Here is a 15,109-nt window from a genome sequence, read left to right as displayed (position 1 = left end):
TTGTAAGCAGGAATCGGGAGGATATAATTATGGTAAGATTTGCCAAATGGAGGGCGAGGGAGAGCTTTATATGTGTCTCTGTGTGTGGAGTAAAAGGTGGTCTAGAGGTTTTTTCCCTCCGGTTGTACATGATTAAAGAACTGAGAATAAACCCTCCTCACTCACAGCTGCCCATGTTGTCCCTTAAAACCTCTAGTGACTCCCCATCCTGCATGAGGGCGCGTAATCATCGACTGACACTAATTAGCATAACGCAATGGCATAAATATTCCTAGAAAATATTCCTATTCATGAAAATCACAAACAAAATATATTGAGACACAGCTCACCCTGTCATCTCAGATTTTCAAAATATGCTTTACAGCCAAAGCTAGAAAAGCATTTGTGTAAGTTTATCGATAGCCTAGCATAGCATTTTGTCCAGCTAGCAGCAGGTAACTTGGTCACGGAAATCAGAAAAGCAATTCAAATTAAATTGTTTAACTTTGATGAGCTTCAGACGTTTTTACTCACGAGACTCCCAGTTAGATAGCAAATTATTATTTTTGTAGGCGAAATAGCTCCGTTTGTTCTTCACGTTTGGCTGAGAAATCGCCCGGAAATTGCAGTCATGAAAACGCCGAAAAATATTCCAAATTAGCTCCATAATATCGATAGAAACATGGCAAACGTTATTTATAATCAATCCTCAAGGTGTTTTTCAAATATCTATTCGATAATATATCCACCGGGACAATTAGTTTTTCAGTAGGAACGATTGGAATAATGACTACCTCTGTATTTTACGCGAGAGTCACTCTGGGAGCCATCAGGTGACCAGTTGCGCAATGTATCCGCTTATGGGTATTCTTCAACATAAATGTGTAAAACTACGTCACAGTGCTGTAGACACCTTGGGGAATACGGAGAAAGAGTAATCTGGTTGTTAGCCCATTCACTGCTCAATAGGGACACATTGGAACGCAGCGCTTTCAAAACATGAGGCACTTCCGGATTGGATTTTTCTCAGGCTTTCGCCTGCAACATCAGTTCAGTTATACTCACAGACAATATTTTTACAGTTTTGGAAACTTTAGAGCATTTTCTATCCTAAACTGTCAATTATATGCATTTTCTAGCATCTTGTCCTGACAAAATATCCCGTTTACTACGGGAACGTTATTTTTCCAAAAATGAAAATACTGCCCCCTAGTCACAAAAGGTTCAAGTTTATGATGTGGTTGTTACTGACAAGAAGCACATGGCTGAGCTCTTTAATCACCACTTCATTAAGTCAGGATTCCTATTTGAGTCAGCCATGTCTCCTTGCCCATCCAACATTTCTTAATCTCCCACCCCTTTTAATGCGATTAGCCCCGATGCTCCTCCCTCTTTTCCGCTGCCCCGCTACAAAGTTTCTCCCTGCAGGCGTTCACTGAGTCCGAGGTGCTTAAGGAGCTCCTTAATCTTGACCCTAAAAAACATCTGGGTCCGATGGTTTAGACCCTTTCTTCTTTAAGGTTGCTGCCCCTATAATTGCCAAGCCTATCTCTGACCTTTTAAACCTGTCTCTCCTCTCTGGGGAGGTTCCCATTGCTTGAAAAGCAGCCACAGTTATTCCTTTTTTTAAGAGGTGAGATCAAGCTGATCCTAACTGTTATAGGCCTATTTATATTTTGCCATGTTTATCAAAACCTGTCAATAATCAACTGACTGGCTTTATTGATGTCTATAGTATTCTCTCTGGTATGCAACCTGATTTCTGCTCAGATTATGGATGTGTCACTGCAACCTTAAAGGTCCTCAAGGATGTTACCATTGCCCTTGATTCTAAGTAATATTGTGCTGGTATTTTTATTGACTTGGCCAAAGCTTTTGATACGGTAGACCATTCCATTCTTGTGGGCCTAGCTAAGGAGTATTGGTGGTTCTGAGGGGTCTTTGGCCTGGTTTGCTAACTACCTCTCTCAAACAGTGCAGTGTATAAAGTCTGAGCATCTGCAGTCTCAGCCACTGCCTGTGGCTGAGGGGTAGGCAAAAGGCAGGTCGGGGACAGGAGAAAGTTCATAAACCAGGTCAGAGTCCAAACAGTACCAGGCCATAGGCAGGCTCGAGGTAAGGACAGGCAGGGGTTCAGTGAACAGGTCCGAGTCCAAACAGTACAAGGGGATAGGCAGGCTCAAGGTCAGGACAGGCAGAGTGGTCAGGACAGGCAAGGTTAAAAACCAGGAGGGCTCGGAAAAAACAGAGACTGGGAAAGATAGGAGCTAGGAGAAATGCTGGTTGACTTGGCAAAACAAGACGAACTGGCACAGAGAGACAGGAAACACAGGGATAAATACACCGGGGACTAATGGGGAAAACAGGAGGCCCCTGGAGGTAGATGGAGACAATCACAAAGATAGGTGAAGCAGATCAGGGCGTGACATTGTGTGAGAGATTGTACAGCGTGTTTTCACAATCAGAACGATTTGGAACTATTTCAAGCTGGGAAGATTTTTACATGACATGGGACCCCCTAGCGGCCTGAGGCCGTAAGTGTCCGCTTATGTCGCTTATGCCTGGAGACGGCCCTGCTGCTGTCTGTATATAAATGGGCGGACTGTAGGTTGATTCTGCTGGTTCGATTCACCCCATGCATGACAATTCTCATTGCATGTTCTGCTCTGATTATTTAGATGGATGCTGGCAGCGGTTCCGTGTCAGTGGGCATGATTGTGGGCATGATCCAATCCTCAAATATCCAAGGACATCGGAGATGTCATCAATTCCTTAAATCTCACAAATATCAGCATTGGAAATACTGACCAACATTTTTCTACACTGTAGTCCTTTTTGGGAATATAATTGATGTCTATGACTACTATCGGTGCCACATAGGCCATGTTCAACTTTTCAAGATTTGTTTAGTTCCTCCAATGCTGAAACATCTGAGTCTCTGAGGTGACATTGTGGATTTTATTTTAAAGGCAGACATTCTTCATCTCTGTCAGGCACCTTTGCAGTTAGAATTCAAATAAATTAAACTACCTTACATCCTCAAGGGAGTGATTAGAAAGTGAGTCACTGATTGTACCTAAACTAATGACTCTGCTGGCCCGAGTCTCATAGGAATTCATGTTTTAATCGCAAGAATAGTGAGGGTAATACATTTGCACTGAATGTTCTCAAGGACGTCCTGCAGTCGTTTACTGCTAGCGTAACACATAAATCTGATTGGTGTGGTTGAAATATCTTGTACTTCATCCAACCTCACCATGACTGTGTTTGAAATTCATTCCACTTACTTCAACATGCTTTTCAATGTAGCATGGAGAGATATTCTGACGTGATATTTGATGAGAATAAAATGCTGACTAACATTTTAAAGTATAATAGTATCCATTTTTTGCAGTGATTTGTCAGAATATTGTTAAATAAGATGATTTATTGCCCAACGCCATCTTGGCAGCACATCAAAAAATCTTTAGGATTCAGTCCAAGTCAAGATTTAGTCCAGAATGTCTAAAGGATATATTGGGTCCAGTTTGGACTGACAGATGTAAATGCAGCTTACACTGCAGATCTATGCTTTAAAAGAAAGAGTTTAGTTCAGTTTTATTTTGCATACCACAATGAAATTCATGAAAGGAGAATTGCCCATGAATCGAAATCATTAACATCTTGAAAGCTTTCCCTAATGAAAATGCATGTTAAAGCCACTAAGGTACAACAAGGCCGAAGTTAAATGCCTACATCAAACACCAAAAGTTTTGAGAGCATAAACAACCACCCGGTGAATGCAAACTATGCAGGACGAAACAGAAATAAAATGGATAAATCAAAAGGGATTACTAACAATAGTCAAAGTTGCATGGCAGACAAAGAACATCAAATCAAACAATTGCTGAAATCAGGAAGTACAAAGGAAGACTCGGTCAGCTTGATCCCCTCTGTCGAAGAAACTTGGAACTTCTTATTGATATCTTCAGTGATATTGTTAACAAACACGCCCCCATAAAAAATGAGAATTTAAAACAAGTTCAGCCACTGGTTCGACCATGATCTTGCAGCGTTTCTCCGCCTCAAGAATTGCATTTGGCGAAAGGCTTGGCACACGCATACTCAGGCTGACTGGCTCTCGTTCAGACAAATGAGAAATAAGTTCATTCAGGCTATCCGGAAGGCCAAAGTTAATTACTTTAAGGAGCAGTTTTCTCTGTGGGTCTAACCCCAAGAAGTTCTGGAAAACGGTTAAAGACCTGAAGAATAAACCCTCCTCCTCACAGCTGCCCATGTTGTCCCTTAACTTCTTATGGCTTGGGGGCAATATTTCGACATCTGGATGAGAAACGTGCCCAAAGTAAACTGCCTGTTACTCATGCCCAGAAGCTAGGATATGCATATAATTGGTAGATTTGGATAGAAAACACTCTAACGGTGACTCCGGTCATGCCGGACTAGCGACATTCCGGATAGGCTTACAGAAAGATTTTAAAACCATTTTCACAAAAAAATCTGTTTTTTTTTTCTCATATTCGCGACCCAGAAACGGTGATTCTGGTCATGCCGGACTAGCGACATTCCGGATAGGCTTACAGAAAGATTTTAAAACCATTTTCACAAAAAAATCTGATTTTTTTTTCTCATATTCGCGACCCAGAAACGGTGATTCTGGTCATGCCGAGCTAGCAACATTCTGGATAGGCCTACAGAAAGATTTTAAAACCATTTTCACAAAAAAGTGCTGATTTTTTTTTTGCATATTCGTGACCCAGAAACGGTGACCCCGGTCATGCCGAGCTAGCAGCATTCCAGATAGGTCAAAAGAAGATTTTAACCTCTCTTGTGTAGGGGGCAGTATTTTTACATTTTGGATGAATGAGGTGCCCAATGTAAACTGCCTGTTACTCAGGCCCAGAAGCTAGGATATGCATATGATTGGTAGTATTGGATAGAAAATACTCTAAAGTTTCAAAGTGTTAAAATAATTTCTGTGAGTATAACAGAATTGAGAACTAACATGTCAGATTTCAAGGCTTTTCGGTGAAAGCAAATGATGCTATTATCTGAGGATAGCACCATAGTAAACGAAGAGAGAGAAGCATATTTCAACCCTGCAGGGGCGACATAAAACGCAGAAATAAAAATATAATATAAACATCACAAATGGTCCTTTGGTTCGATTAATTCTGTCGATATATATCCAAAATGTCAATTTATTTGGCGCGTTTCATACTCTAGTCCGCTCTTCCTGTTTTTGAGACTTAACAATGGTTTACATCTTGTGGTAAACTGTCTATATTTACTTTGGTGAAGTCTTCTCTTGACTGTTGTCTTTGACACAGATAATCCTACCTCGTGGAGGGTGTTCTTGATCTGGCCAACTGTTGTGAAGGGTTTTTTCTTCACCAGGGAATAATTCTTCTGTCATCCACCACTGTTGTTTTCCGTAGCTTCCGGGCCTTTTGGTGTTCCTGAGCTCACCAGTGCATTCTTTCTTTTTAACCTGTTGCGACTCTAGGGGGAGTTTTAAACGGGATATTTTGTCAGGACAAGATGCTTGAATATGCATATAATTAACAGCTTAGGATAGAAAACACTCTAATGTTTCCAAAACTGTAAAGATATTGTCTGTGAGTCTAACAGAACTGATGTTGCAGGCGAAAGCCTGAGAAAAATCCAATCCGGAAGTGCCCCATATTTTGAAAGCGCTGCGTTCCAATGAGTCCCTATTGAGCTGTGAATGTGCTATCAACCAAATTACGCTTTCTACGTATTCCCCAAGGTGTCTACAGCATTGTGACGTAGTTTTACGCATTTATGTTGAAGAATAGCCATAGGCGGATACATTGCGCAAGTGGTCACCTGATGCCCCCAGAGAGATTCTCGTGTAAAATACAGAGGTAGCCATTACTCCAATCGGTCCTACTGAAAAAAGAATTGTCCCTACGGATATATTATCGAATAGATATTTGAAAACACCTTGAGGATTGATTATAAACAACGTTTGCCATGTTTCTGTCGATATTATGGAGCTAATTTGGAATATCTTTAGCCGTTTCCGTGACTGCAATTTCCGGGTGATTTCTCAGCCAAACGTGAAGAACAAACGGAGCTATTTCGTCTACAAAAATAATATTTTTGGAAAAAAGGAACATTTGCTATCTAACTGGGAGTCTCGTGAGTGAAAACATCCGAAGCTCATCAAAGGTAAACAATTTAATTTTATTGCTTTTCTGATTTCCGTGACCAAGTTACCTGCTGCTAGCTGGACAAAATGCTATGCTAGGCTATCGATAAACTTACACAAATGCTTGTCTAGCTTTGGCTGTAAAGCATATTTAGAAAATCTGAGATGACAGGGTGATTAACAAAAGGCTAAGCTGTGTCTCAATATATTTAATTTGTGATTTTCATGAATAGGAATATTTTCTAGGAATATTTATGTCCGTTGCGTTATGCTAATTAGTGTCAGGCGATGATTACGCTCCCGCATGCGGGATGGGGTGTCAGTAGAGGTTTTAAGAATGTACCAAATAGTTGAATTGGCCCCACCTAATGTTTTTGCTTCGATATTTCAGCCTAATGATGGCTTACTTCACTGGCAGTGACAGCTCTTTGGACTTCATATTTGGGGTTAACAGCAACAGATTACAAATGCAAATACCACACTTTAAATCAACTCTAGACCTTTTATCGGCTTACTTGTAAATTAACTAATGAACAGCCAATTGTCCAATTACTTTTGGTCCCTTTTAAAAAGGGGGACCACATATAAAAAGTGTTGTAATTCATACACCGTTCACCCAATTTGGAAGTAAATAACCTCAACTTAAAGCTGAAGGTCTTCACCTTCAGCTCATATTCATTATTTAATATCAACTCCAATATTCTGTGGTAGACATTTAAAATAATAATAACTTGTCAATGTCCAAATATTTATGGACCTGACTGTATGTATGGTCACTGTGGGGACAACATCATCAATACACTTAATAATGAAGCCGGTGACTGATGTGGTATACTCCTCAATGCCATCAGATGAATCCCAGAACATATTCCAGTCTGTGCTAGCAAAACAGTCCTGTAGCTTAGCATCTTCATCATATGACCGCTTCCGAATTGAGCGAGTTACTGGTACTTACTTGTAAGCAGGAATCGGGAGGATATAATTATGGTAAGATTTGCCAAATGGAGGGCGAGGGAGAGCTTTATATGTGTCTCTGTGTGTGGAGTAAAAGGTGGTCTAGAGGTTTTTTCCCTCCGGTTGTACATGATTAAAGAACTGAGAATAAACCCTCCTCACTCACAGCTGCCCATGTTGTCCCTTAAAACCTCTAGTGACTCCCCATCCTGCATGAGGGCGCGTAATCATCGACTGACACTAATTAGCATAACGCAATGGCATAAATATTCCTAGAAAATATTCCTATTCATGAAAATCACAAACAAAATATATTGAGACACAGCTCACCCTGTCATCTCAGATTTTCAAAATATGCTTTACAGCCAAAGCTAGAAAAGCATTTGTGTAAGTTTATCAATAGCCTAGCATAGCATTTTGTCCAGCTAGCAGCAGGTAACTTGGTCACGGAAATCAGAAAAGCAATTCAAATTAAATTGTTTAACTTTGATGAGCTTCAGACGTTTTTACTCACGAGACTCCCAGTTAGATAGCAAATTATTATTTTTGTAGGCGAAATAGCTCCGTTTGTTCTTCACGTTTGGCTGAGAAATCGCCCGGAAATTGCAGTCATGAAAACGCCGAAAAATATTCCAAATTAGCTCCATAATATCGATAGAAACATGGCAAACGTTATTTATAATCAATCCTCAAGGTGTTTTTCAAATATCTATTCGATAATATATCCACCGGGACAATTAGTTTTTCAGTAGGAACGATTGGAATAATGACTACCTCTGTATTTTACGCGAGAGTCACTCTGGGAGCCATCAGGTGACCAGTTGCGCAATGTATCCGCTTATGGGTATTCTTCAACATAAATGTGTAAAACTACGTCACAGTGCTGTAGACACCTTGGGGAATACGGAGAAAGAGTAATCTGGTTGTTAGCCCATTCACTGCTCAATAGGGACACATTGGAACGCAGCGCTTTCAAAACACATGAGGCACTTCCGGATTGGATTTTTCTCAGGCTTTCGCCTGCAACATCAGTTCAGTTATACTCACAGACAATATTTTTACAGTTTTGGAAACTTTAGAGCATTTTCTATCCTAAACTGTCAATTATATGCATTTTCTAGCATCTTGTCCTGACAAAATATCCCGTTTACTACGGGAACGTTATTTTTCCAAAAATGAAAATACTGCCCCCTAGTCACAAAAGGTTCAAGTTTATGATGTGGTTGTTACTGACAAGAAGCACATGGCTGAGCTCTTTAATCACCACTTCATTAAGTCAGGATTCCTATTTGAGTCAGCCATGTCTCCTTGCCCATCCAACATTTCTTAATCTCCCACCCCTTTTAATGCGATTAGCCCCGATGCTCCTCCCTCTTTTCCGCTGCCCCGCTACAAAGTTTCTCCCTGCAGGCGTTCACTGAGTCCGAGGTGCTTAAGGAGCTCCTTAATCTTGACCCTAAAAAACATCTGGGTCCGATGGTTTAGACCCTTTCTTCTTTAAGGTTGCTGCCCCTATAATTGCCAAGCCTATCTCTGACCTTTTAAACCTGTCTCTCCTCTCTGGGGAGGTTCCCATTGCTTGAAAAGCAGCCACAGTTATTCCTTTTTTTAAGAGGTGAGATCAAGCTGATCCTAACTGTTATAGGCCTATTTATATTTTGCCATGTTTATCAAAACCTGTCAATAATCAACTGACTGGCTTTATTGATGTCTATAGTATTCTCTCTGGTATGCAACCTGATTTCTGCTCAGATTATGGATGTGTCACTGCAACCTTAAAGGTCCTCAAGGATGTTACCATTGCCCTTGATTCTAAGTAATATTGTGCTGGTATTTTTATTGACTTGGCCAAAGCTTTTGATACGGTAGACCATTCCATTCTTGTGGGCCTAGCTAAGGAGTATTGGTGGTTCTGAGGGGTCTTTGGCCTGGTTTGCTAACTACCTCTCTCAAACAGTGCAGTGTATAAAGTCTGAGCATCTGCAGTCTCAGCCACTGCCTATGGCTGAGGGGTAGGCAAAAGGCAGGTCGGGGACAGGAGAAAGTTCATAAACCAGGTCAGAGTCCAAACAGTACCAGGCCATAGGCAGGCTCGAGGTAAGGACAGGCAGGGGTTCAGTGAACAGGTCCGAGTCCAAACAGTACAAGGGGATAGGCAGGCTCAAGGTCAGGACAGGCAGAGTGGTCAGGACAGGCAAGGTGTCAAAGTGTTAAAATAATTTCTGTGAGTATAACAGAATTGAGAACTAACATGTCAGATTTCAAGGCTTTTCGGTGAAAGCAAATGATGCTATTATCTGAGGATAGCACCATAGTAAACAAAGAGAGAGAAGCATATTTCAACCCTGCAGGGGCGACATAAAACGCAGAAATAAAAATATAATATAAACATCACAAATGGTCCTTTGGTTCGATTAATTCTGTCGATATATATCCAAAATGTCAATTTATTTGGCGCGTTTCATATATTGGTTCCAACTTGCGCAACGTGGCTACAAAATATCGCAAAAGATACCTGTAAACTTTGCCAAAAGATTTCAAACTACTTTTGTAATACAACTTTAGGTATTTTTTAACGTTAATAATCGATAAAATTGAAGACGGGATGATCTGTGTTCAATACAGAGGAAAACAAACTGTAGCTAGCTTTCTTGTCACAGTACACTTCAAGATACCCTCGTTCAAGATGGCCATACTTCTTCATTACAAAGGAAAAATCTCAACCAATTTCTAAAGACTGTTAACATCCAGTGGACGTGATAGGAACTGCAAGAAGGTCCCTTAGAAATCTGGATTCCCAATGAAAACTCATTGAAAAGAGAGTGACCTCAACAAAGAAAATCTGAATGGTTTGTCCTCTGGGTTTCTCCTGCTAAATACATTTTGTTATACTCACAGACATGATTAAAACAGTTTTAGAAACTTCAGAGTGTTTTCTATCCAAATCTAATAATATACATATCTTATCTTCTGGGGATGAGTAGCAGGCAGTTGAATTTGGGCATGCATTTCATCCGGACATGAAAATACTGCCCCCTGTCACCAAGAAGTTAAGGATCATATCACCTCCACCTTACCCGGCACCCTAGACCCACAACAATTTGCATACCACCCAACAGATCCACGGATGACGCAATTGCCATCGCACTGAACACTGCCCTATCCCATCTGGACAAGAGGAATACCTATGTAAGAATGCTTTTCATCGACTCCAGCTCAGCCTTCAACACCATAGTGCCCTCCAATCACATCACTAAACTCAGGGCCCTCGATTTGAACCCTGCCCTGTACAACTGGGTCCTGGACTTCCTGACGGCCCTATCCCAGGTGGTGAAGGTAGGCAACAACACCTCCTGTATGCTGATCCTCAACATTTGGGCCCCACAAGGATGCCCCTTCTGGTCCCTCCTGGACTCTCTGTTCACCCATGACTGTGTGTCCACGCTCGTCTCCACCTCAATAATCAAGTTTGCAGACGACACAACAGTGGTTTTTAATGTAAAAGTTGCGTCATACTGGAGCACAGCTTGCAGGGTGCCGCAGGATTCCATGGCACGTTGTTTAAGTGTCAGCCATTGTTGCCATTAATGCTAGTTCATGCTAGTTTGACCACCAGAGGGCATATTTGAAAAGTTAAGTTATAGAAATGACATGGAGCTGTAGACCTAAGAGTCCTGTTTACTGTAGCTGTTTTAGCATAACTTATATATTGGCGTACAGGCCTACTTCAATATACAGTATATCAACCAATCATTAATAAATTTGTGCATGTCATTACACAGCATACAAGTCATACATGAATTGAAATACATTAAAGCATTTTAGTTGTAAAATGAAATAACAATGGAGCCTTGAATATATAAACAAAACGGTGCTGAAATAGTTGACCACACATGGGTACCCTATTGCTTCAAATCCTACGATAACAATTGGATGACTTTGGGAGTTTCAGTAAGCAACAATTTGTTGCCTTCATTAGCCTACTTTATTCCGATATTTCTGTTACTCAGTGATATTTATTCCCATAGTAATTCGTTATGGATCCATCCAGATGTGGTTAGAAAACAATACATTTTGTGGGCTATGCAAAAGTATGGGAGAAGTGACATGCCTCAGAAACACCCATGAATACATTTAAAGTCCCTAGAACTCAGCAAGAGTCTATTGTCTTGCTGATAGCCCATAAAGTGTGGAAGGCTTCTTTTCTATTCTTAAAAGAACTCCAACACAGAGAAGAAAAAGGAGCCTTTAAATAATTAAACAATGAATAAACCGTAACATGTCAGCTAAAACGATTGAATTCACAAATGAATTTGACCGTTTTTAATATTGGCCATCATCCAAAAACACAGCATCTACCATGGTAGAAATATGTTTTTGAATTTGATGTATTTTTTTTTACGATTTCAAAATGCATGTGTTTATTAGGCTACTGTGCAGTGTCTTTAAATACAGTGCTCCCCTACCCTCCTTTCCTATTGTCCTGCTAATAGCCCATCATGGACGGATGGCTTCTTTTGTATTCCAATGTGTTGAATGAATGTATTAAATACAGACATTTACCATTCTCAGTCTCAGAGTGGAAACGTTGTCTGCAGAGTTCACAACCTGCTACACTTGGGTGAAAAACAAGTGTTTGAAAACATGTTTTCAAAATGCCCCCAGCTGTCCATCACTACCGTAAACAGAGAACTGTATTCTAAAAATAGAAACGCAGCATCTACAGTGGTACAAATATATTATTGAATTGGATTTTAAAAAACAGTTTTAAAATGTATATGTTTATTAGGCTATTGTGCAGTCTGACAAAATCAACAGGACAATGAGAATAGGCAACAGAAGCAGGAACAGCATAGGTCTAAGTGACTTACACGTTCCTGGCTTTTGTTCAAAATAAGTTATATTATTTAAACGGAGTCTGGTGCTCTGTAATGTGTGGATAGGCCACTGGGAGTAAACAGATACCGGACTGCACTCTAGTCAAAGAGTGATGACGGACACAGAAGCCCAGTCTAGGAGGTTAACGATGATCCAAAGTATAGATGTGTTCTGTGTACAGAGGAAAACAGGATAAAAGAAGTAGAAAATTATTACAATGTAAATCCAATAGAAAATATTACATGAAACACTAATGTTAACAATCTCTATACACAATTGACAATAGAAGAAAAGAACACAACATAAATCCTCTCAGGAGAATTACCATTATAGCTGGAAGGCTAATCACACAATTGTACAAGTGGTAAGAGAACTGGTGAAGAAAGGTACCCCTCTACATACAGTGGGGCAAAAAAGTATTTAGTCAGCCACCAATTGTGCAAGTTCTCCCACTTAAAAAGATGAGAGAGGCCTGTAATTTCCATCATAGGTACACTTCAATTATGACAGACAAAATTAGGGAAAAAATCCAGAAAATCACATTGTAGGATTTTTAATGAATTTATTTGCAAATTATGGTGGAAAATAAGTATTTGGTCACCTACAAACAAGCAAGATGTCTGGCTCTCACAGACCTGTAATTTATTTTTTAAGAGGCTCCTCTGTCCTCCACTCGTTACCTGTATTAATGCCACCGGTTTGAACTTGTTATCAGTATAAAATACACCTGTCCACAACCTCAAACAGTCACACTCCAAACTCCACTATGGCCAAGACCAAAGAGCGGTCAAAGGACACCAGAAACAAAATTGTAGACCTGCACCAGGATGGGAAGACTGAATCTGCAATAGGTAAGCAGCTTGGTTTAAAGAAATCAACTGTGGGAGCAATTATTAGGAAATGGAAGACTTACAAGACCACTGATAATCTCCCTCGATCTGGGGCTCCACGCAAGATCTCACCCCGTGGGGTCAAAATGATCACAAGAACGGTGAGCAAAAATCCCAGAACCACACGGGGGGACCTAGTGAATGACCTGCAGAGAGCTGAGACCAAAGTAACAAAGCCTACCATCAGTAACACACTACGCCACCAGGGACTCAAATCCTGCAGTGCCAGACGTGTCCCCCTGCTTAAGCCAGTACATGTCCAGGCCCGTCTGAAGTTTGCTAGAAAGCATTTGGATGATCCAGAAGAAGATTGGGAGAATGTCATATGGTCAGATGAAACCAAAATATAACTTTTTGGTAAAAACTCAACTCGTCGTGTTTGGAGGACAAAGAATGCTGAGTTGCATCCAAAGAACACCATACCTACTGTGAAGCATGGGGGTGGAAACATCATGCTTTGGGGCTGTTTTTCTGCAAAGGGACGACTGATCCGTGTAAAGGAAATAATGAATGGGGCCATGTATCGTGAGTGAAAACATCCTTCCATCAGCAAGGGCATTGAAGATGAAACATGGCTGGGTCTTTCAGCATGACAATGATCCTAAACACACCGCCCGGGCAACGAAGGAGTGGCTTCGTAAGAAGCATTTCAAGGTCCTGGAGTGGCCTAGCCAGTCTCCAGATCTCAACCCCATAGAAAATCTTTGGAGGGAGTTGAAAGTCCGTGTTGCCCAGCAACAGCCCCAAAACATCACTGCTCTATAGGAGATCTGCATAGAGGAATGGGCCAAAATACCAGCAACAGTGTGTGAAAACCTTGTGAAGACCTACAGAAAACTTTTGCCTCTGTCATTGCCAACAAAGGGTATATAACAAAATATTGAGATAAACTTTTGTTATTGACCAAATACTTATTTTCCACCATAATTTGCAGATAAATTCATTAAAAATCCTACAATGTGATTTTCTGGATTTTTTTTCAATTTCTTTTTCGCATTTTGTCTGTCATAGTTGAAGTGTACCTATGATGAAAATTACAGGCCTCTCTCATCTTTTTAAGTGGGAGAACTTGCACAATTGTTGGCTGACTAAATACTTTTTTTGCCCCACTGTACATATTTGTTTTATTTACATAAACAATAGCAAGAGGAATATAATTCTAGGGGAATAAGTATTTGTTCTGACTTACATCTTGTCAAAAATACACAAATATCCCTACAAAGGAAAGCGGTCTGATCCCCACAAAAACCAACCTAAGAAATACATTTAATTGGTTGCCATGGTGAATAATCCAATAATAATTGGTAGGAACACATAAAAGCAAACATCAAAGAGTTTACCAGAATCTCTAAATGAAAATACTGGCACACTGTAAAAAAAAAGTCTAAATAACTTATTTAATCTATTCAAGTCAACTAAATGTGCAAAATGTGTTGATTTGACAAATCATGTTAAGTTGACTTCAACTCAACAAAAGCTGTAAACATAAAAAATCAAGTTCAGTTAGCAAAGAACAATTTGCTCAGTCAACTTTCAAATCAGAACTAATAAGTCAAATAAACTAAAACAAGATCCTAGTTGTGTTGACGAAGAATGGCAAGTTATAATAACTACAAGTCAATACATTGTCTTAACTTACAAAATCAAGTTGAATCAGCTTATTAACTGTGTTCACTCAACTTTCAAATTAGATACAATAAGTCAAATGAACTAAATAAAGACAACAGTTGTCTTGGCTTTAAATGTAAAGTCAGGATAAATACAAATCTGTACATTTACTTAACTTACAAAATTAAGTTAAATCGGCTAAGACCTATGTGTTCATTTAACTTTTAAGTCAGAACCAAGATTTCAAATCAGTGGTCTCTGCAACTGCCTCCAGTGCACATGTACTGTTGTGTGGGTTTGAGTCTGGGTTTTGAACTTTTTAATCATTGCCCTAATTGTGTACCTATTGTTTAATAGTGGAAACCATTTTTTTTTTAATTTGTTTTTGCCTTACCACATTGTGATTGATGAAAAATGCATATTCCATGCATGTTACCATATTTTTATACCCCATTTAAAGGGAGCCATGGAAAGCCACAATACAGTAAGTAAGAATCGCTATAGGGTGCCAACAATTGTCACAATTGTAATTTTGTTGATTGGTTTGTTTTAAATGGAATTTGATGGTGCGACTTTGCTGGAGTGACTTCCCCATTATTCCTTGCAGCCAACAAATTAATGTTTTGTC

The sequence above is a fragment of the Oncorhynchus nerka genome, linkage group LG13 (genome assembly GCF_034236695.1).
Source record: "Oncorhynchus nerka isolate Pitt River linkage group LG13, Oner_Uvic_2.0, whole genome shotgun sequence".
Taxonomy (NCBI): Eukaryota; Metazoa; Chordata; class Actinopteri; order Salmoniformes; family Salmonidae; genus Oncorhynchus; species Oncorhynchus nerka.
Note: the sequence above shows the minus strand (reverse complement) of the source record.